This window comes from Emydura macquarii, unplaced genomic scaffold (assembly GCF_026122565.2).
Source record: "Emydura macquarii macquarii isolate MOO-44397 ecotype Brisbane River unplaced genomic scaffold, CSIRO-AGI_Emac_v2 contig_1253, whole genome shotgun sequence".
Lineage (NCBI taxonomy): Eukaryota > Metazoa > Chordata > Testudines > Chelidae > Emydura > Emydura macquarii.
In genome coordinates, this window is record NW_027131390.1 from 25,644,143 (window position 1) to 25,667,893 (window position 23,751).

The 23,751-nt window shown below is 38.3% G+C and overlaps 1 protein-coding gene across 1 annotated transcript in view; it reads left to right on the forward strand.

Annotated features, from left to right (window-relative positions):
* LOC137153984 (connector enhancer of kinase suppressor of ras 2-like) overlaps positions 1-23,751 on the forward strand; it is a 474,493-nt gene that overhangs the window by 230,322 nt on the left and 220,420 nt on the right. The gene's annotated exons all lie outside the window — the stretch shown is intronic.

The window sequence follows — 23,751 nt, forward strand, 5'->3', positions numbered from 1 at the left end:
AGAAGAAGGGTTCAGTGTAAAGCAGAATACTAAACTGATGTTTAGATTAGGGTCGGTAAAGGATAAAAAGGATGAGACTAGGTGTGTCTCTGTGTGAGAGAGAGAGAGTAGATGGAATTTGTTTTTGCTGGTGGTCCTTTTTCCTCAGAGAAGCATTTCTGTTTTTGAGAAATATAACTGAGGCAGTTGAGATGAAGCCATAGTTTCTTTGCCATAGACAAGCAGAAAAGATATATAAGAATGAATTATTAAAGACATTTAAAGATATGTAAGTTGAAAGCTTGAGTGTATTTAAGATAGTGAAAGTTTGAAGATCTCAATGAGATGATTTAGGGAGAAGATAGACTGAGAAAAGTAGACGTGTGACAACTGAAATTTGTGGAACTCCAGAAAGCTTTACTCAGTTTATGGAATCACCACTGGAGACTGTTAAAGAGTGTATGATAGGAATGGAACTATGTGAGGATGGATGCAGGAGATGTTATAACAAAGTAAGGTGATTCTGTATTGAATGAAGGAAATGAATTCCTCACATTTGTCATGGGAAAGGCTGGGGTGAGATGGCAAGTTTTATAGATGGAGAAGATTGTTGTATAACTGCTTACTTAGGAAAATTTACCTGCAGTAATCTGTGTGCAACTCCTTTATGATGTGAACCATTCCTGATTACGTTGCATTATGGGAAGGTGAAGTTAAGCTTGCCCTCCGATAGGCACCATTGTATCCTCGCTTTTTCCATTGTTGCAGTAAAGATACAGGAGAGATGAGAAGGAAAGATGTAATTAATTAATTAAATCTCATTTTATTGTATTCTCAGAAATATTCAAGACATCAGATAAAGGTGCTCAGGGATGTAGTTTAATACTTTTGAAAAGCACATCAGTGTAAGTCAATGGAACTAATCGTGGAATGAGGTACTATTAAAGGGGAATAAGGATGACCATCTGGCCCTCAATATTTAAGATGAAATTTAAAAAAAGTAGCTTCCAAATTCCTACTTGTTGTTTAATTCATAATTTATAATTAAAGGTTTCAGAAAGGAGCATGATTTCAACCATGAAATCCTAATGAATGTGATAGACCTTTTGAATTATGACTGATGAGGAACCATCTCTCCTGCTGTTCAGTTAGTTAATATTTTAGAATAGCATAAATCACAAATCTTTCTGCCAAAATACAGCTGTGTAAAGCCCTAAACAACAGTATTCAAACTCTATAAAGCAAATATTAAAGCTATGCATCGCTAGTGCTCTGACTGGAAAAATAAAAATGCTGCTAACGATTAGATGAAGACAGTATGAGTATCACCTGTAGAGCAAGGGCCAGTATGGCACATTGGTACATACCAGTGTCACTCTACCCAGAACTGGTTAATTTTTAATGTGATATTAAGTAATGGATTGTCAGAGAAATCCACAAGAGCAAAGAAAATTGTAGTTTAAAGATTAATTTTTCAATGTTTGCCCATAACAGTATCATGGGATAATGTTAAAGTTGGTGCTTTATCGTTTCTAGGTATCAGAGATGTAAATTTCATTGCTTTGTGGATAACATCACAAGACTTTGAGGTCCTTTTATTATAGATTAGTTCTCTGAATTTGAACATTTAATTCGTGAGCTGTCAAAGCTGTTGTAACAGAGACTGAGAGACTTTAAACTTGATCATTGTTCATTAGTGCCTTGATGTTAGTTCAGAGTATGATAGATTAGGAAAAGCTTCCATAGGAGGGGTCAGGGAAGGCTTAAAATGCAAAATTTAAGAAATTACAAAAAAGTTTATTTGGAGTTTAGTCCTGAGGACTTTTCTTGCCTCTTACTTAAACCCAGTGAATAAGTGAAAAAAATCTGTTTACTGCATTCAAGGAAAAATGCTTCCTTCATTAGGGCAAGCCAAAATATGATGATTAACATTAAATCATATAAATATTATTACAGAATTAGGATATACTCTCTTGGTCTTTTTGCAGTTGAATTAGTGACTGTGACAATTCATTATAAATATAATTCTATAATCATTTATTAAGAAAATAGCATAGTATATCCATATCTTTTTCTTTAACAACCTGAAATACATAAATAATGAAAATATTTTTACATAAATTGTTGTTTAAAGCCTAATAATTCAACTGTTTTCACTTAATAATGTTCATTGTCTAGCTATATAACTGAAATGTGAAATTTGCCTAGTTCCAATCTTTTTTTAAGTAGTTACAAGAAAGTGCAGTTTCCTTTTGTATACTTTCACACAGCCTTTGCAAAGCAAATTAAAATCCTCACACTTCGTGTGTCTTTGAGAAGATATAATTAACCTATTTTTTATTTAGCATTTTATGTCATTCAAATATAATTATTAAAGAAACATGAGAATTGGGAAAAATTCTCTATCCTGAAAGAATGCTGTCAAGTAAAAATCAGTTTAAAAATAAATTGTCTTACATATGTTACAAATAACACATTAGATTATTAAAAGTATGAGTTTTCAAAATGTAATTAATTTTTCATTATTTATGCCATCTGGATGTTTTTGCATTTTGGTTGGCTTGGACAATAATGTTATACTAGTCCATTTCACTTTTATAATAACTAGCATAAAGCAGTGTTCTATTATACTAATATAAAACAGTAACGTCTATAGTATAAATTTGACCTGGCATAGACCATGTAGTAGGATTGTTACATGGGTGTAAGGTGGGCAGCTCTGTGTACTGTGCACCGATACCAGCCTCACCCATTACCCTAGTATAAAAGGTGTATCTTAGTTGATGTGTGATCCCTTAGGAAGCAGAGCCAGCTGTTGTCTCGTAGGCTTTATCAGCTCTGAGGTTAGGGCAGCTTGAGAATCAGGGAGCTATAACCAGCTTCTTTCTCACCCAGGCACTCTTGGCACAGGAAAGAAACTGGCTCCTAAAATAGGGAGGAATTATTTAGGATGCGTGAAAGGAATATAACAGGGAATTAATACAATGAAAATAAGCAAAGGAAACCTATGGTTGGATATAAAGAAAATTTTCCTAATGTTGTGAAATTTATTCTACTATTGGATAATCTCCCAAGGGAAGTAGTAAAAGTCTCATTGCTTGAGTCATTTATAACTGGACTAAACAAAAATGTAGGGAAGTACTCGGCACTAGCAAGAAGATGGACCACATGAACTAACTGGACTTCTCCATCTCTATTTTCTATTATGCTGTATTTTATGGTTTAATTATATATTGCTGTTTAATTGCTTGGACCTAAAAATGCTTGCTTAAGCTAAATCCAAAGAATGAGTTTTTACAACAACTAAAATTAGATTATATTTTAGAGCTAAAATATAGGGTATAGGGAAATCATACTAAGCTGAAATGATCCCTGTGGTTTTGGAACTTTTTATATTTAAAATGTATTTTGTAATGTAAACTTTGCAACTTTCTAACAAATGAAAGGCTAAAGAGAAAATTCCTCTGAAAGCAACTTATTTGTGGTATAATCAGTGGTGAGGGTAGAGTGAAGGGAGAGGTATTAATGATCATTTGCAAGTCAGAGTTTACAAATCATACTCTTTGTTTTAGCTCTTCCCTCATTGTGGTAGAGTAACCTACTTCAAACTCTTACACTTCACTAGTTAATGATTTTTCATTAAAATAAGTTTTATATTCAAGCTCACTTCTGAACCTTAGTTTAAAAGAGAGAAATCATTACTTACACACGCATGCAAAAATGCGAAATATTGTTCCCCTAGGGCTGACCAGAGGTAAATTTCAGGGGCCTTGCAGCAGGTCAGTTTCCATTGTTGGAAAAATATTGATATCACAGAGTCTGGATGGTGTAATTTATCTATGTTCTAATATATACTATATGTATGAATCCTATATGCAGTGTTGTTGTAGCCATGTTGGTTCCAGATATGAGACACAAGGTGGGTAAGGTAATTTTTTTTATTGGACCATCTTCTGCTTGGGGAATGAGAGGAGGCTAATGCCATCCACAGAAATGTCATGTCCCTCTACACTGGATTTGGCTTTTGGTGCCCACTTGGCAACTTTTTTTGCCTCCTGGAATCTCCAAAGAGGCCTGTGCAGAAGATAATATAGCTTACACGGAGTTATTGGGAGTAATTTCTGCTGGGCCATAATGAGGCTAGTGTTCCTTCTCTCTGGCCATGCTCATCCCCTAGCATGCCCAGTCTTCAACCTCTGCTTCAGCGCACGCGCGCACACACACCGCTGAACCATTCAGAGAGACCTGCCTGTTCCAGAAGAAGTGAGACAGTGATACACAGGTGGCTGAGCTCTGTCCATTCACAGTTCTGGGCCCACAATGCAGCCTATGCTAGAAGTACATAAGACACATCACTGCCATTCCAACACCTAAATTTTAAGTGATTGTAAAGTTAATCACATCACATTTGATATTATTATTTTATACCATTAAATCATTAGTATGCTAAACACAGCTACTTAAAGCAATTGCTCTTTGTAAATATTTATTTATGAAAATTTAGCCTGCCATAAAATACATTATCCAGTACCCTAGAAATCTCATCACTGAAAGTAAAATGAAGAATGAAAAGAGTATACCTAAGAGAACCTAAGAGGGTTCGTAAGGAACCACTAACAGTGCTGAGACGGGAAGGCTAGAGGGCACATTGATTGTGTACATGTCACCTCAGGACAGAGGCTGCAGAGAGAAAATTTCTACCCACCATTAATGACTGCTTCTTGGAGAAGCTAGTCCTGAAACCCAGAGAGGGAGAGGCAAGTCTTGATTTAATCCTAAGTGATGCACAGGATCTGGTCCAAGAGGTGAATATAGCTGAACTTCTCGGGAATAGTAACCATAAAGTAATTAAAGATAACATTCTTGCAGGGGGGAAAATACCAAAGAAACTCAACACAGTAATATTTAACTTCAAAAAGGGAAACTATACAAAAAGGAGAAAACTAGTTAAATGAAAATTAAAAGGCATAGTTGTGATTATTAAAGGAAGAGTTTGAACTTCTATGATGATATTTTATGTCTGAAAACTCAATGGAAACTTTTCAAAAATACCATAATTGAAGCTCAAACTAAATCTGTATCCCATATTAAAATAAAAATTAAGAGGATCAAAAAAAAATGCCACCATAAGAGAGTAATAGAGGCAGTTTGAGACAAAAAGACATCCTTTAAACATTGGAAGTCAAATCCTAATGAGGAAAATAGAAAGGAGCATAAGTTGGCAAATTCAGTATTTAAGTATAATGAGGCAGGCCAAAAAAGAATTTGAAGATCAACTAGCTAAGGACACAAAATGTAACAACAAAATATTTTAAATTACATGAGAAGCAGGAAGCCTGCCAAACAGTCAGAGGGGTCACTGAACAATCAAGGTGCTAAAGGGGAACATTCAAGGAAGACAAGGCTGTTGCGGAGAAACTAAATAATTTCTTTGCACCAGACTTCACTACCGAGGATATGGGGATTATTCCCACACCTGAGCCATTCTTTTTATGTGACAAATATGAGGAACTGTCCCAGATGGAGTTGTCAGTTGAGGAGATTAGGGAACAAATTGATCAAATGAAACATAAGTCACCAAGTAATAAATCACCAAGACCAGATGATATTCACCAAATAGTTCTGAGGGAACTCAAATATGAAATTGCAGAACTACTAACTGTGGTATGTAACCTATTGCTTAAATCAACCTTTGTACCAGATGACAGCAGGATAGATAATCTGTGGCAGAGTAGAGGATGATTAGCCCTTCATGCCTCTGTCACCCCCACCCCAGCTGCCTAGGGTGGGGTAAAGTGGGCTAGCAGGGTCCCAGACTGCAAGCAAGGAAGCCACAGCTGATGGTGCTGATGAGAGCATTCCAGAACTGTGCCTAATGAGACAATGGGGGAAAGCTGTTTCCCTAGATGGAGGGGTATATAAGCCAGCTATGGAGAAACCAAGGGAGGCTTAGCCAAAGAGGGGGTGGAAGCCCTGCTACTCAGTTTGCCTCCTGGCCAAGGAAGGATTAGCAGCCCAAAGCCTCAGGGCCAAGTGGCCCCGGTTTGGACTGGGGTTTGCATTTGTACACTGTAAATAAATGAGCACGGGTGATTGCATTGAGTCAAGACTATGAGTTCATTTATTTTGTACGGCTAGACCGCTGAGAGGACCCAGAAGGGCAGGGGACCTATGGCAATCTGCCACATAATCTAATGCTGATTTTTAAAAGGAGCTCCAGAAGTGATCCTGGCAGTTACAGGCCAGTAAACTTAACTTCAATACCAGGCAAATTGGTTGAAACTACAGTAAAGAACAGAATTATCAGACATATGGATAAACACAATATATTGGGAAAGATTCAACATGGCTTTTACAAAGGGAAATCAAGCCTCACCAGTCTATTAGAATTCTTTTAGGGTGTCATCAAATGTATGGACAAGTACCTGTGGATATAGTTTACTTGGACTTTTAGAAAGTCTTTGACAAGGTCCTTCTCCAAAGCCTCTGAAGCAAAGTAAGAGGTAATAGGATAAGAGGGCAAGACCTCTCATGGATCAGTAACTACTTAAAAGATGGGAGGAAAAAGTAGGAATAAATGGTCAGTTTTCAAAATGGGTAAAAGGTAAATAGCAGGGTTCCCCAAGGATGTATACTGGGACTAGTGCTGTTCAACATATTAATAAATTATCTGGAAAAGGGAGAACCGTGAGGTGGCAAAGTTTGCAGGTGGTACAAAATTACTCAACATAGTTAAGTCCAAAGCTGACTACAAAGAGTTACAAATGGATCTCACAAAACAGGGTTACTGGGTAACAAAATGGGGGATGAAATTCAGTGTTGATAAATGCAAAGTAATGCACATTGGAAAACATAATCCCAACTAACCATACAAAATGATGAGGTCCAAATGAGCTGTTACCAGTAAGGAAAGAGATCTTGGGGTCATTGTGGGTAGTCTTCTGAAAATATTTCCTCAATGTGCAGTGTCAGTCAAAAAACATTGAGTGTTAGAAACCATTAGGAAAAGGATAAATAATAAGACCGTAAATATCCTAATGTCATTTATAAAAATCTATGGTACACCCACACCTTGAATTACTGTATGCAGTTGTGGTCACCCCATATCAAAAAAAAGTTTATTAGAACTGGAAAAAGGACAGAGAAGGCTGATACAAATGATTGGGGTATGAAACAATTTCCATATGAGGAGAGAGTAAAAACATTAGGAATGTTTAATTTAGAAAAGAGATGAATAAAGAAGGATATCATACATGTTTATGAAATCATAAATGCTGTGGAGAAAGTGAATAAGGAAGAGTTATTTTCCCTCTTCATGGAACACAAGAACAAGAAGTCACCCAATGAAATTAATTGACAGCAGCTTTAAAACAAACAGAAGGCAGTAGTTCTTCACACAGCACACAGTCAACCTGTGGAACTCATTGCCAGGGATGTTGTGAAGGTCAAAACTATAATTTATTTTAAAAAGGAATTAGAGAAGTTCATGGAGGACAGGTTTATCAATGGCTATTAACCAAGATGGTCAGGGATGTAACTCTATGCTCTTGGTGTCCCTTAACATCTGACTGCCAGAAGTTAGGACTAGAAAATAGGGGATGGATCTTTCAATAATTGCTCTGTTCTATTCATTCCCCCTGAAGCATCTGGCACCAGCCACTGCCGAAAGACAGGATACCATCATCCCTGGTCAATAGTGTTTAGAAGTTGTTACCATCTGATGGTAATTTAGTGGCCTATGTAAAATGAGTTGATACTCTCAGTCCAGTTTCAAGTAAATTAGTGTTCATTCACATAACAAACATAACCTCCATTATTTACATCCTTGTTGGAATTCTTAACAGTAAAGATTGAATTCCTCTTTCATGCCTATAGGTGATCCTTCTAGGTCATTCTTGAAGCACATTGGTCCAGTAGTCTGTCTTTGGCAGTTGCCAGTATCAGATGTTTCAAAGGGAGGTATAAGAAAACTTGAATTTGGCAATAATATAATATCTGGCCCATAGGGAAAGTTCTTTTCTAACCCCCTCAGTTAGCGGTTGGCTTATATCCTGAAGCATAATTTTTTTTATCCCTCCACTTGTTATCGGTGTTATTACCGGTGTTGGTGCTTGTCGGTGTAGGCTGCGTACATGTGTCCCCATGTAGATTTTGTCCCAGCTCTGCGCAGGTAATTGAGACGGCACTCATGATCGAATAAATCGACACAACCATGGATTAGCTGAGCAACGAAGGCACCCAGGCCAGGTTTATTTCAGTTTAAGCACAATAGAAAGCGACCTATAAAATAGCTACCGGTACACTTCAAATACGAGTGCTCCATTACAATGGACTCAGCACAACTTAACGGCGGGACTTTCCGTTATCCCCTAGGCTGGACAAAGTTCTTCCCTCTGACACCCTCTTTTATACACTGTTACAAACCATTTCGTTCTGTCCCCTTTGATGTAGGTAGTTGCCCCCTCCTGAAGTAGTCTAATACCACCCTTTACCATTAATTGGACAATTTGCATAGCATTTATGATAAACAAGCACACTACCCAGTGGAGCAGTGATTATCTCACATTATTTATCTTTTACATTGTCTCCTCACCCTGTATGTGGATTTTTTTTGGTAGGAAGAGTGGGCATAACAGATATAAAAGTGTGTGTCCGGGCTCATCTCCATTTTTTGTGCCTCTGGCTGTGTACTTATCATTTCTTCATTCCCAGATTGGGAAAACAAAATAAGTAACAGTAAGATCTTTCTTCATATTAGATTCTGTTCTTTTGTAGTCTCTATAAGTCTCTATAAATGCTCATCACATTCTTCCAGCTAAAATGTAACTATACAATACATTTATATTGTATGAAATATAATCAACTCTATAAGGCTTATAGGGGTTAATAGTAGTAAATGTATGAAAGCTGTTAACCAAAAGATTATTCCTGATTGCTTCCATTTAAATTCCAATTATTGAAGCCATCAGGGATGTGTTTCTATAGGATTGTGTTTAATGCAATATATATTTAGCATATTAGCTCCGGAGTGTCAAACCAACTACATATTCTGAAAGCCCTTTTTTAAGAACCGAAACAAATTGACAGCTAAGGTTTTAGATATGGTTATCCCTTTCCAGACTGTAGCTATATGCTTTATTATTATTATGAATAACTTTTAATTTATTTATTATTTGTTAAGTTTCAAAAATTGTACGAGTCTTCTCACAAAACAAAGATTAGGACCCAGACCTGAGGGGCATACAGTCTAAATTTGACATGATACAAGAAGTGAGGTTCATCAACAGACAAGGAGGAAGGGCATAAGAGTTAGTCTTTATGAGTGATTTAAATGAGGAAAGGGAGGTGGCTTGTCAAGCAGCACTGAGGAGGGGATCTAAGTGAAAGGGACAACATGAAGGAGGGGTGTGTGTGTTTGTGTAAGTGCAATATATATTATGGAAGCACCCCGAGTCATGGCTCCATATTTAAGGAGGAGATGAGTTTCCTACTAGACATCTTGATGAAAAAAATCAAATGTATTTTTAAAAATCAGTTTTAACTAATCTGGACTATGAACATCAAAAAGTCTCAATCATAATTGTATGGTTATTGCATGGCACCAATATAGGGCAGAGTTAATGATGCTTGGGTGCACTAATTGCGCATTTCTATATTTGAACATGTTTGGATTTCTTTTAAAAGTAAACTTACCTCTGAATTGACTAGGTTTATAATGCTTGTCTGGGGGATTATTATAACATCCCTGTTAATGTATTTTACCCTCCATTACTGATAGTTCTCTCAACCTTTACTTCATCTTAACATAGCATTTGTATCTGAGTACGTGTGTAAATACACAAAAAGCATAGTTGTTAAATATTTTAGGTAGCCACACACGTAACATACTTGACACTGAACTAATAAACAAGGAAATGAAAAGCTAAGCAAATATATACCCTCTATTGGCAGTACATAGCCTCTATTCACAGGCACACATATTACCATTGCTACTTGTTCAGAACCCACAATAACCTAAACTCTGCCCCCGGGGCTGTGCAAGCCAAACTATCCCTCCCAACACACTAGACTACTCCTCAACTTTCTGTTCTCATCCTCAATACCCCCTTCACCATAATTCCCATCCTACTAATTGTAGATGTTTGACGTGTTTAATTAGATGTACTGTAGTCTTGAAGCAGTGAGAAATAAAGGAAAGCAGAGGAGAATCTTATCCAAGGAGACTTTGTAGACTGAAGACTACTTACACGTTACAGAACAGCTGAACACTATGAAGAAGGTGCCCTCTCCAAATCCACTCCTAAGAATCAGAGAAAGATCCTGGCTCATTTGTTCAGTGATTGCTATTTGGGGTTGACTTTATGTAGCCAGTAAATTGTAATAATAAAGGACTGGAAAAATCTCTGAACATAGAGATATGTTCCCATTATGACAATACAAAACCTTTAATCCAGTGTAGGTTAGATGGTTAGATAGACCTAATAAAATCAGATTGTCCAGTCTCCTATTTACTTCAGTAACTATTTGTGCAGCAGTGGCGAACAGTGCTGTATGCTAAGTCAATTAAATATATGTTTGTAAAATAATGGAATTATTAGATGGTGAGTAATGTAATGTGTAGGGCTAACAGTGGTGTTATGTAAGGGATCCTGAGCTGGCGAAGTGCTGGTTCAGCAACAAAATTGTCAGTCAATAAATTTCTTCTCAAAATGTATTCTTGAGGTTTTCTTAGAGTTAATTGATTATAATAATAGTGTTATGCTGGAGGGCATTGGTGGCTGCCTGCAGGCATATTTTAATCTATAAAGACCTTGTTGAAGCTGTTGGTGGGTACTGGCCAACCTTCATGAGGATAAATGTAAGAAGCAGGTGAGATGCTTTCTGGAGTAACATTGCTTGAAACAAACAAAAATAATGCAAGGTCGATCAGAACCTGAGTTATCTGAGTGATGGGGTTTTCCCTGGGGGCTATTGCTGTGTGGGTGTGGGTGTGTGTGGGTGGGGCATCCAGAGCATGGTATAAAAACTTGGATAGATAGTCTCAGTTAATAAGCAGTTAACTTTCTGTTTGCTGGAAAGCAAGTAGGGCTTCTGCATTTTGTCCAATTCTTATAGTGATCACCCTTTAAATAAATTTCCATTTTCACCTTAAATGGATCAAGTCACTCATTATTTTGCAGTGTTATCTTAAATTATCAGCACATGCTATAGAGAATACTACAGATGCAGAAGTAATGTTGTTATTTTGTTATCCAAGGGAATTGGCAAGGTTATAAGCGATGACTGTAGTATGTTGAGAAGGTTTTGTGTCTTTTACAATTGGTGGTCAGCCTAAATGGCACAAATACATACCCTATTGTTATGAAATTTCATATTGAATGAAAACCACATGCATATGTACATATTTTCACAAACTCCAGCAGCTGAATTCCAACACTAGGGTAATGGAGTTGAACATTATTAATTCTCTCATTTTTCTTAAGACTTACTGTTGCAAAGAGTCCCTGTCTTCCTACTATCCCCACCAGTTTTCCTCTAGGGAAAAAAATGAGTGAGTGGATATCACATAGGATTTAAATAGAAAGGGGTGGAAACCCTGTTTCAAATAACCAGAGGAGTTTACAAAAGCACCCTGCATTATGTAGGAAGGAGAACCACTTAACTGTCTGTGAGCCACTAACTAATGAGTAGATAGATCAGCAAGAGCTGGTTGGAAGGATGCCAGGTACTCTAATTGAGTAACTGATGGACTTGGGGGGGGGGGGGGTATAAAACAGCCAGAATGAGTGAAAGGAAGAGAATGAGATGGATTGATTAATTGGTAGTTCTGAAGATAGACAGGTGTTCCCTGTGCCTGGCTAAGTCTGTCTTCTTCCCAGCTGAATTCTAATTAATCTGAAACATGGGTGAAAAAATTCCTCATATTTTACTTCATTTGGAATGCAGATCCTGCTTAAATGTTCAAGACATCTTGATTCCTCATTTAAAGCTTATTGCATCAGCCAGTCCTTATGCTCCTCCTCTTAGTGTAGTTGTAGCTGTGTTGGCCTCAAGATATTGGACTTCTCTTTTCAGTTGCTTGTGTTCTGACAACACTATCACAGGTGATTGTTTTATAGGTATTCTATTTTGTGAGAGTGGTTTCTTTTGAGTGTTTGGGTATATATTGTACTTTTTGTCTGTGTGTAGTGTAAGACCATAATCTCCCCAGATGGATCTCTTTACCTAAGTAAAGCTTTCTGCAAGATCAGGGCCTAAATTTGCATATGTTTCAAGTGGAACTGCTTACATATTATGATGCCATTCCATTCTAGATTACTGATGGATAGATAGTGAAGAGGATTTGGTTAGCTAACGTTATTCTTGACTTCAAATAACACAAAGACATTAGTCTTCAAATAACAGAGCAAGCACATTAGTAAACCCATCCAACTGGGTTACTTTATGCACCTTTCTCTCCCTTTTATAATGCTTCTGCTTTGTTTTTGGTGGCAGATTTCTCTCTCTATGCTGGATCTACCTCTTTAATTAACGTTGAAAGTTGTTCATAGAGAAGAAACACTTAGTAAATGATGGTGGTACGTCTTTTCCTGGGAGTTGGAATATGTTGCATACCCTCTTCCTATTTGTAAAATCTCTATTTTTTTCATAAATTTAGCCATTAAACTGCTACATTCATTTCAACCTTTTGCTCTGAGTTCTAAGAAATACTTTGTTTGTAGCTTTTTAGAGGATTTGCTCTTGATGAAACTTGATGTACTAAAATCTGTCATTATGCTGGCATGAGTAATAACATGTCAGCTACATTCATCTAGGCAGAAAAATGAGTCCAAATTGTATTTATTAACTAATGCTGTAGAAGAAAGCAGTACATGCAGCAACCTGAGCTGTAAGATGTGAAATATCTTGGTAAATTATCTAAGGCCTACCATGCAAGTCTAAAATGATGGGGAAGGAAATCTCTGATATGTGCTGCAGCTTCATCTTCAAGTGAGGCACATCCTTTAAAAAAGAAAAGTTTAGGAGCCATTGTGCCAAACATATCGTTGTCTCTCAGGGAATTGTAGCTGAAAGCGCAGGCTTTTGCAAAGCGATGCCAACAAGCTTTCACTCTCTTCATTAGCTTTTAATGTTTTGGGAGACAAATCCATGAGGAAGATGGAGGCAGACTTAAAAGAAGCACAAAGATGTTGATACTCCAGGGAAATTTTTTGGGGCGGTACTTTTCAGCACAGAACTGCTCTTTGCAATTAAAAGCCAAGAGAGGAAAAATGTGTATGCAATGCCTAAAAGGGACATTTTCACTGGAAATGTATCTACTTCACAACAGTTGCTTCTGTATTTTTCAATAAATTAATGGCATCAGGCCAATTTCAGTCTTCATAAAACATTTAGGAGGTATTTTTCAATTTTTTAGGAGGAACATGCATAGCTAGCTATGCTGTGATGACACAGTTGTACGTTTCAGTACAGAAGGTTAAAATGATCTTTTTTTATTTCCAGTAAACATATTAAATGTAATATTATGACTATCAACAGCCTAAAGGAGAATAATTGTTTACAGCAAGGTCCTTGTTTAAGGTTTGAAAAGCTGAAGAAACTCATAATACTTTGAGTAATGAAATAAGAAAGCTGAAGGTTCCTATCACAATCTTTTTGAAAAAGAGAGCACCTAAATTTGGCACTCTCTCTGGCCATAGTCAGGAATGTAAGGTAAATGAGGAATTAGTGGGCACGAGTTTTCTGTGCCTGCTGTTTTCATTCTGCTTAATGAACAAGATTTCTTGTGAATTAGCACACCCTTTTTCCTTGCCTCTGAACTTTCCCTCTTTTCTGTCTGTGAAGATAAACTTTTCTAATCCCCTGATGATTATGATTCTCTCTATTTCCCCTCTTAGTCCCATGAGCTCCTCACCTCTCTTTTTCTTCCCTACCTCTCCAAAGTCCAGTTCACCTCTGTGTGCCCACAGAAGGGGAAAGAGACTGGTGTGCAAAAACAGAAGATGGACACACAAGTTGGGTGGTTCAGAGCTCATAGGAGTCTCACAGAAGTGGTGAAGACAAAGAAGGAGGAGTTACAGTGATAAGATCATTAGTGTACTTAACTTTGTGCACATACCCTGGTGAAAATAGTTGTTTTCTTTTGTTTAAAATATAGTTATGGTGTAATGAATTAAAGCAGATAATGGGCTTTCTTTGGGAATGCAGATGGGATTGGAGGACATGAGAACATGGGCATGGAAGGCTAACAGACCACAGTACAATGGAAGAGCTGAACAGAGGAAAAGTAAGGAATGGGGCAGAGATGGAGTGAGGGTAGTGAAGGAAAGGTGTGAGGAGAGTGAAAGAAAGAGAGAGGTAGATGGAGAATAGGGGAAGCAGAAAGTGGGAGGGAAAGAAAAGGAAGTTGTGATAGAAGCATATGTTAGAGTTCAAGAAGAGGAAAGCCAAGAACTGGTCTGTTCTGATGCCAGGGGCTGCTGTCAATATCAAAATGTTGATTCCTGCCTCTGATCAGCCTACAATGTCAGCCTCCATCGCTCACTTTCAAATAAGCACCTTCATGCTTTCTCCCATGCTGGCACTTAGGTTTGGAAGAAGTTCCCCATAATCATCCACAAAACTAACTACTATCCTACTTCAAAACTCTCCTTTGCCATCATACCTAAAAAATGCTTGACAACAGGTAGGCTACTGGTGTGCTAAGACCACAACCTAGCATGCTGATCAATATTGTTTCACTGTTTCCTTGTACTCCCCCGTCAGTTTGTCCATATACATCTGTTGTCTCTTGTGGTCTACTGACACTGTAAGTTCTTTGGTTCAAGGACTGTCTTCTTGTTCTGTGCTTGTACTGTGCCTCACACCATGGGGTCTTTGTCCAGGTCTGGCACTCCCAGGCACTATGATAATACAAATAATACATAATGATGTTGAAATTAAAACAAACACAAACAATATAGGGTTTGCATAACCATAATATAGACCATTAAGCTTATCCCAGGCCCAACTTGCTTTTCATCAGGGAAAAGGCAGAATAAACAGACTTTGTGTAGGAAAAGGATATGAGATTTTTGGGGGGTGTAATACATACCCCACTGTGGTAGTCCTCTGCATCTGCTGTTATGAAATGGATGCCGTGATACATCTGTGCTAACTATATAGAGGATTAGTGGACATTTGGATATATTGAATCCAGCAGCCCTTCCTGGAATTCCCTTGAAATAACTGGCCATTGACCCTGGAATGAAACTCAACTCCATTGTATACCTTACCTGTGGATTTCTCCTGCAAGTTTGCTGTTCAGCCATCCGCTCCCTATGTAGCCCTTATAATGATGGATGAATTTTCAATCTGTGTGTCTAACACATCTGTCAGATAGCATTTGTAAGCCCTTGCAATTCAGTCAAGGTGGGCAAGTGGAGAAATAGGACAGCCTCTAGTGCTATTGAGATAAAATCATCAGACTTATAATTTCTGTAGTTTGTGCCATGACATGTATAGGGTATACTTCTAAGGGGCAAATGTCCCAATTCACATAAAATATTTGACATTTTTCCTATCGTTGTGATGCAATTTCCTTCTCTGGTTTATTTTCAATTAATTCAGTGCATCTGTACGTATTTTCTCATTGTTGTTTAAATATGGTCATTCAGGTCAGTGGCATCCAGTCCAGTACTGTATTGAATTAAAAAAAATCCCTTATTAGTTGAAATTCCTCAGTAACCCAGTTCTTCTTTTACGTCGCTTTATTCTTTATGACTTGGTTGGTTGGTTTGTGAAGCTTGGCTCAGATTTTTTTTTTTTAAATGTCTGCCTTTTCGTGTTAAGCTGTGTGAACCAATTTTCTGTGTCTTCTGGTTTGTGATAAACATAACATTGAGATGGCTTCTCAAATCATACTCTAAGTGAAATGTTGTTGGTGGCTGAAGTATTGCACAATGCCTTTAATGTTCAGAAACTAACTTTGTAATGAACTAGAAAGAACCTGTATTTTCCTTGTTACAGAAATTTCTTGAATTTTTTTTTTACGAAAATATACTTTATTAAAGGTAAGGGGAAAAGCATTTCTTTTTAAAGAGCTTATACCTTGTTTTAATAAGAAAAAATTGTCAGTAGACCAAATGAAATCCATAAATATTTTAGAAGCTAATTTCCAATCTGCAAACTGCTGTGCTGCTGGCATAAGGAAACAGGACACCACCAAGAGTTGCTGCTAAAAATGTGTCCAGAAATAAAGCAACTTCAAAGACCTTTATTTCCAGCATTTCAGTACATTAATTTATTATCCCTTTTGAAGGGATAATTGACCCCAAAGCCACAATTTAATTTGAAAAGATAATAAATAACTCAGCTTTTTCAAAGCCAGAAAAAGAACCTACAAGGAACAAGAGCCAGATCTTAACTTTTACAGCTAATGTTAATTGAAAACTAACAAATTGGGAACAACGGTATTTCTTTCTCTTTCCCATCCACCTCTCATTCACTGTAGATATAGCAATTTAATACACAGTGACTTTACGGTCTAGAAATGGAGATGAAATATCCTGTATCTGCAGATGTCCTAAAAGCACCTATGGGTGACCCAGTAAGTAGACTCCCTTTTGATTTGAGCAATTAGCCAAAATTCAGGCTCTAGCAAATAGTGTCCATTCAGAGGAGAAATTGATGACGGAATCAAGTATTTCTTTGGTACAATTGTGTTTATTTAAAAGAATGAACATAAAATCTTTTTCCCCTGAACACAGTAGGAGTTAAATAGCAGAAGACAGTTTCTTTACTCGCAAACTTAAACCTCTTTCCAGCGAATATGTTACCCAAAAGCTCTCTCCCCTTGCGTTTTTTCAGGGTAATACTACCATGGCTTTTCTGGCAGCGTCTCGGGCTTTGCTTCCTGTGTGCTCTTATGGTGTTTCTGCCCATACTCTCATAGCTTCAGGCAAATCAATCCTCTGTCCTTGCTTTTACATTCAGTCCACAGTGAAACCTTTCCATCCAAACGGTCAAATTCCTGAGCAGCCTTACATACAGTCTGTGTTTTGGGTGGTGGCTACTACTGTTTCAGCTATCTCTAAACAAAGTATCATTTAATTATTTCCTCACTTTGCCTGAACTGCAGGTGCCTGTTATCCCCACAGCTCTAGCAAGTTTTTTCCGAACCCCACCATAATAAGATATAGAAATTGGGGATAGTGTGGGCACTCAGAGTAATTGCTAGATAAGCCCTACCTAGAGGTGGGCTACATTTTGCCTCAGCATTCAGAAAGTGGGAAGACTGGTGGTCCAGTGGTTACTGCAGTTGGGAATCATGGGGTTCTCTTATTGGCTGCTATCAACTTGGTATATAGGCTTTTGGGCACATTTGCTTACAGCTTTTTTCTGTCACCCTGACTAACTCATTGAGTAGCTTCTTATTCCTTTAGTAGTCCTACTGAAATCAGTGCAGCTATGTGCAAAATAAGCTACTGTTGATGTAAGAGGCAAAACATGGTGCCTCTGTTTCCATTCCACATTGGTGAAATAGAAATATTTACCTATGTATCTCTCCAGGATGTTGTGACGTTAATCAAATAATACTGTAAAGCATTTTAGATGCTCTGAAATATATGCCAGTGAAAAATATTATTAATAGTAATAAAAACCGTAAAGAGAAATGTGCTATCAATATTTAACAATGGGCTCCCATTAATATGCTCCCTTTTAGTTTGTCTTTAACCTTGTTTGGCCAGGTTTGCATGTGGCTGCAAAGAGGAAGTGTCAAGGACTGAGATAGCAATTCATCAGTTTTCCTATTTAAATCATTTTCTCCTAACCACAATCAAAAAAAAGTAACACCATATAACACACTCGTATTAAATACACTTCCCTTAAATAATTATTCTTCACTTCTGGAAATTATATCAAGTGTTTTGTCAAAAATAATGGTCATAATACTTGCTCATATCAATAACTCCCCTGAATGATGAATGGAAATGCCATTTGTTCACCCATAATAAAAATATAGAATTGATCAGCTTTCGACGCACCCTGCAGTAATGCAGAAAAGGTGGCTATGGACAGCAGTTTTTAATCCATGGCCTGAATATGTCACCTAAACCACACAATGTCTTAGGCTCAATAAAATTCTTGTGAACTAAATATAGTGTTATACCTACTGGTAGCATTTGATCCAAAACTCAGCTTTCTAAGAAAGAAAGGATGGGGATTTCAGTGGTGTTTGAAATGCTGTATAAATTATGGATTTTCATATTTTCGGAACTCTTTGCTGCTATATACCATTACTCCTGCTGAGGTCTAAGAGCATATGACTGTCAGAACCTGAAGTATGCAATGGTAGGGAAGGTATGGTAAAAGGGGATAATTTTAAATAGTTGAATGCCCATTAATTTGATTTTTAAAAATAATAAAAATTTAGTTAAGAGAAGCAAGGAATGGTAAGCCAGCTCTTATTAATTGTTACTCTAACAACTCAAGGCTGTGACTCTCAGTATTTTAGTAATGGGTTCTTCTACAATCTCATTGGACATCATGACGAAGACCAAGAAAATTAATGACAATTTACAGCTATGGCTATTTTAGTATTAAAGAAAACATTAAACAAAACAACACAAATGACAAACTGGTTACTTCCATTACAATCTCTGTCTCTCTGTGCAGAGTTTTTAACAGGGATTACACCTTTGAGAGTGGGCCTGCATTTGATGAGGCACTTGTTTTTTGTTAAATTGAGGCCAAGGTCATCTTTCCCAAAATCATTGTGAAGCCAGTCTTAGTCCGTCCTTGGATAACTAAAAATATTTATGAATGGGCAAAATAATTTTGTTTAAGGAAAGGTGGCTCTTGTTGGTTATTGCTGATAACAACCAGACAGTTTATAACTGGGCAAAGTAATTTTAATTAAATTCTATGAAACTGAAGAAAATATCTAAATCAGTAACTTAAGCCATTTGCCATTCAAAGAGCTGTCTTGAAACAGGCCAATTAACCACTATTACGACTTTTTAATCAAATTAATTTATTTACCCACATTTAACTTCCATTGCCTCTTCAGGAATATGTGTTCTAACTATGTGGTGATTAACAGGAAAACTGTTAATATTTTAAGTTAGAATTTTATTTCAATATTTCAGTAAAATTATTACAAGCATTTTTAAATTTAATCCCTAAACATTTTAACATTTACATAGGAATGATCTTAGGAGCTGTATTAGGAGTTGTGCGTTTATTGAACATCTTTGCAAGTATGTGTTTCACAAAGGTATTTGCAATTTCAACATTTAAGAAATAAAAGGTTTAAAAATTTCCTACTACACACGTCCTAGACACTTTCCTGAATGAAGTTTTTAGAATTATTATAAAGTTTATTACAACAAGGATATTCCTGGAATTTTTTAATAGGTTTACTACGGGTATGTCTACACTGCAGAGTGAAGTTGATTTAATTTAAATTGACTTTCACCCACCGAGCTGCAGAATTTGGAGGCACAATCAAAGCAGTGCACCATGGGTAGCATCCCATAGTGCAACTGTCAGCAGAGATGTTTGGGAAGGTTGTCATCCTCCCATGATGCAGCGTACTCTCTCCCCTCCTCCCTTCTTGTCCTAGTCCGAACAAACAGTCGATCGCCTTTTCATGCCATTTTTTCAAACCCTTCACTCTCTGCCTCACGCATGCCATTGCCTGAGAGGAATGGAGGCCGCTCAGCTCTGCACTTTTATTGTGAAATCTCAAACTCCTCACAACTTACTCTGCAGTATTTTCAGAGGTGAGACAGGAGCCGCAGCACTGAAAATTGCGATGTTAGAGAGGACGCCTTGCTAAAAGCCATAGAACGGAACAATTCCTGTTTGCTGCAGGCTGTCACGCACCATCTGCAGTTGGTGGAGCACTGCTTCTGGTCCCAGGAAACAAGCCATGACTGGTGGGAGGTGTGGGATGATGAGCAGTGGCTGCAGAACTTTCGAATGCAGAAGGCCACTTTTTTTTAACTTTGTGGAGAGCTCTCTTGAGACCTACTCTGACAGTGGAGAAGACAGTGGCCATTGCTCTGTGGAAACTAGCAATGCCAGATTATCAGTCAGTTGGGAATCAATTTGGAGTCAGTAAATCCACCGTGGGAGCAGCTGTGATACAAGTGTGCCCGGCCATTAATAGACTCTGCTACGAGGGGTGGTGACTTTGGGAAACATACAGGACATAGTGGAAGGCTTTTTCTGCGATGGGGTTCCCAAACTGTCTGGGGCGATAGATGGCACGCATATTCCTATCTTCGCACCGGATCACCTTGCTACAGAGTACATAAACCGGAAGAGATACTTCTCAACGGTGTTGCAGGCTCTTGTGGATCACAGGGGATGCTTCACTGACATCAATGCAGGGTGGTCTGGAAAGGTGCATGACGTGCACATTTTTAGGAACTCAGGTCTGTTCAAAAAGATGCAGGTGAGCACTTTTTTCCCTGACCAAAAAATAAATATTGGTGATGTTGAAATGCCAATAGTAACCCTGGGGGATCCTGCCTACTCCTTGCTCCCCTGGCTAATGAAGCTGTACACTGGGCACCTGGACAGCAACAAGGAGCGTTTTAATAATAGGCTCAGCAAGTGCAGAATGGTGTTGGAATGTGCATTTGGACATTTAAAAGCATGCTGGCACAGTCTGCTCATTAGGTTAGACCTCAGTGAAAAAAGTCTCAATAGTTACCTCTGCCTGCTGTGTGCTCCATAAAGTCTGTGAGACAAGGGAGGAGAAGTTCCCATTGGGTTGGGTTGTGGAGACAGGTAGGCTGGCCACAAATTTTGAGCAGCCAGATGCCACTGCAACTCTGAGAGCCAATCAGACACTTTAAAAAAGCTTTCTTGAGTGGGTACTGTAAATGTGTGCCATCTTCCTTAGGTAACCTGGAGTGACATCAGCGTGCTCAGGGTCACACAGTTGGAAAGGGAGGATTTGCTGCAAGCACCTGGCTACAGGCCTGGCCCTTATGCAGCTATGCTGTGTTCTGCGATGAAGCCTGCACAATTAATAATAGAGTGGTGGGGGAAGGTGTCCTATCGTGGTGGAAAAAATAAGGCTGCCCTTCAAAGAAACCTTCTGCAAAGGATTGCAGAGTACCTAAGTGAAAGCTTCCTAGAAATATGCATGGAGGATTCTTAGAGCATCCCTGTGCACATGAATAATCTTTTTCGGGGTGAACCCAATGCTTAAGCACACCAAGTATGAAGAAACACAGACCCACCACCACACACACCACTTTTTTTCATTGGTACAAGATTCTGGATTGGGGATATAACCAAAGACATGTAATTTGCAGTATATGCTCACCAGATGTGCCTTCCCTGGCATCCCAGTCAGTCACAGGTTGCTGCATCTGGGTGAGCTGTTCCTGTGTTGCAAAAGGCTCCTGACTTTCAGGGAGAAGGGATACCCCACTCTCCTGCACCCTTTTCTCCTCGTCATCTTCCTCTCCTTGTCCACAGACTCATCCTCATTCGTCCTGGCCTCGGATTCCCCCGAGGTATCAACACTGCGTGATGGCATGGTGGTGGGGTATCTGCCAAGAATCGTATGCAGCTCCTTGTAAAAGCAGCATGTTTTTGGTGAGGAGCCAGAACAACTGTTGGTTTCCCTAGTTTTCTGATAAGCCTGCCTCAGTTCTTTGATCTTAACGAGGCACTGCTGTGCGTTACTGTTGTGCCCCTTCTCCAATATGCTGTGAAATATCTTCTTATAGATATCCAAATTTCTTTTGCTGGCTCAGAGCTGAGCCAGAACAGACACTGTGCCCCACAGACTGATGAGATCCAAGACCTCAGGTCGACTCCAGGCTGGAGCGCATTTGGAGTGTGCAGGTGCTATGATCAGTTGTGCTGACAAGGTCTCTCCACGCTGACCAAACAGGAAATGGGAATTCAAAATTTCCTGGGGCTTGAGGCGAGGAGTTATTTCCTGTTTGTGGTCACAGTGCAACAGACTGTGAATGTGCAGAGCGGTCACAACAGAGCATTATGGGATACCTCCCAGAGGCCAATGATGTCGATTTACGTTGCACTCTGCCTACACTGATGCTCATTCAACCCACAAAATTCAACTTCAGTGCTATGCCACTTGTGGAGATGGCTTTATTAAGTCGAATTTTACTGCGATTTAGGTAGGTAGAACTGACGTGTCAGTAGAGATGCGTACTTTATGTGGTTGATGGAAGCCACATTCCATCGACCTACATTATCAGTGTAGACCAGGCGTTATAATTTTTTCTGGGGAAGTGAAAAAAGCCCACTTGACCTCTAGATTTATTGCTCTGATAACACAGCACTACATTCCTTTTCACAATCAGGTCTCTTCCTAAAATATGAATGTTTTAAGTGATTTGCTTTCTTGAAATAAAGATTTGTACTAAACTGGTATTTTAAACAAAGGGAGATGTCCTGATCTAGATAAGACATTCTTAGGGGATTCTGTTTTGACCAAGGGTCCCCAGCATTACTATTTCTCTGTTACAACAATTAAACTTCTGTTAAATATTTTGTACAAAGAACAAATTTCAATAGCCAATATATCTTTTAAACGTAGCACAGAGGAAAAGAGTGTAAACTTTACCTTGCTTTAACTTTTAAAATGTGGCTTTTCTATGTTTGTATGATACTCTTAAGGCAATAAACCATTGGTTTATGGCTAAGGAGGGGTTATCTTGTCCTTGGGAGAGAAAGTAGTATCCTCCTCTAATTCCTTTGGTTAGCATGAATATTTCATATAATTAAACAAACTGAATTATATGCATGAGGCACTTTTTCTCCAATCACCGTGTGTATGAAAGTAAGGATAAATATATTGTAAGCTTCAGTAAAGGTATAGGCAAGTTTAATGAGCAAAAAGAGTATTATTAATATCATCTTTGCATTAACACTGAGGTCTCTCCCCTACAGAAGTCATTCATCAGGTCTTTGCCTCTGTAGCCTCAGGACTATGGCATGCCTTCCTTCTAGGGAGAAGAAAGTCTTTAGAACGAATACCTTTGAAAGTTGTCTTTACCCCCACCCCACCCCTTTTATTTATTTATTTATTTCAGAAGATCTGGGACGCAGCACCTTGGTTTTATTTGTAGTTTTAGTCTTGTTTTAATTGGAGGGTTAATCTTGTTGGTTTTTTGGGTCCTGATTCAGCAGAACACTTACCACATATGCTCAAGTTCCTCCCTATTTCTCAAATGTCTGATGCGCATACTTAGGGCCCAATGAGATCAGAGCACGTGCTGATCAAGAGCTGAAGTGTTCTGCCCAATCCAGGGCCTTAATCTATATTTGCTTTATTGTAAACTGCCTGGCTTATGTTTAAGTAAAGACACGGTCTGGCCCAAAGCAACCAATATTATGACCACTGAAGATATTTCATTTTGAAGGTCTAGTCTGAAGTAGATGAACTGCTCTTAAATAAGTTTAAGAAAATCACCGATCAAGGCCACTATCCATCAGTGAAGAACAGAGTCAAACTCACAGAATTATATGAAAAGAAAAGCATACTTTCTAACTGTAAATCACCCCTGTTAAAGGAAAGAGGCAAACCTATTGATATTTCAGGTTTCATAATGGTTGCAACCTAAAATTTCAGTGGATTGTTTGTTTTGCTACTTGCTTTGTTTTCTTAACTATATTGGTGCTCTCTAATATTTTTGGGCTACTGTATTGATTTAACAATGTAAGACCTAGCTGTACCTGCCAGTGCCTGGCACCTTCCATTCAGCTATGTGCATTCACACCCATGATGGAGTTTGG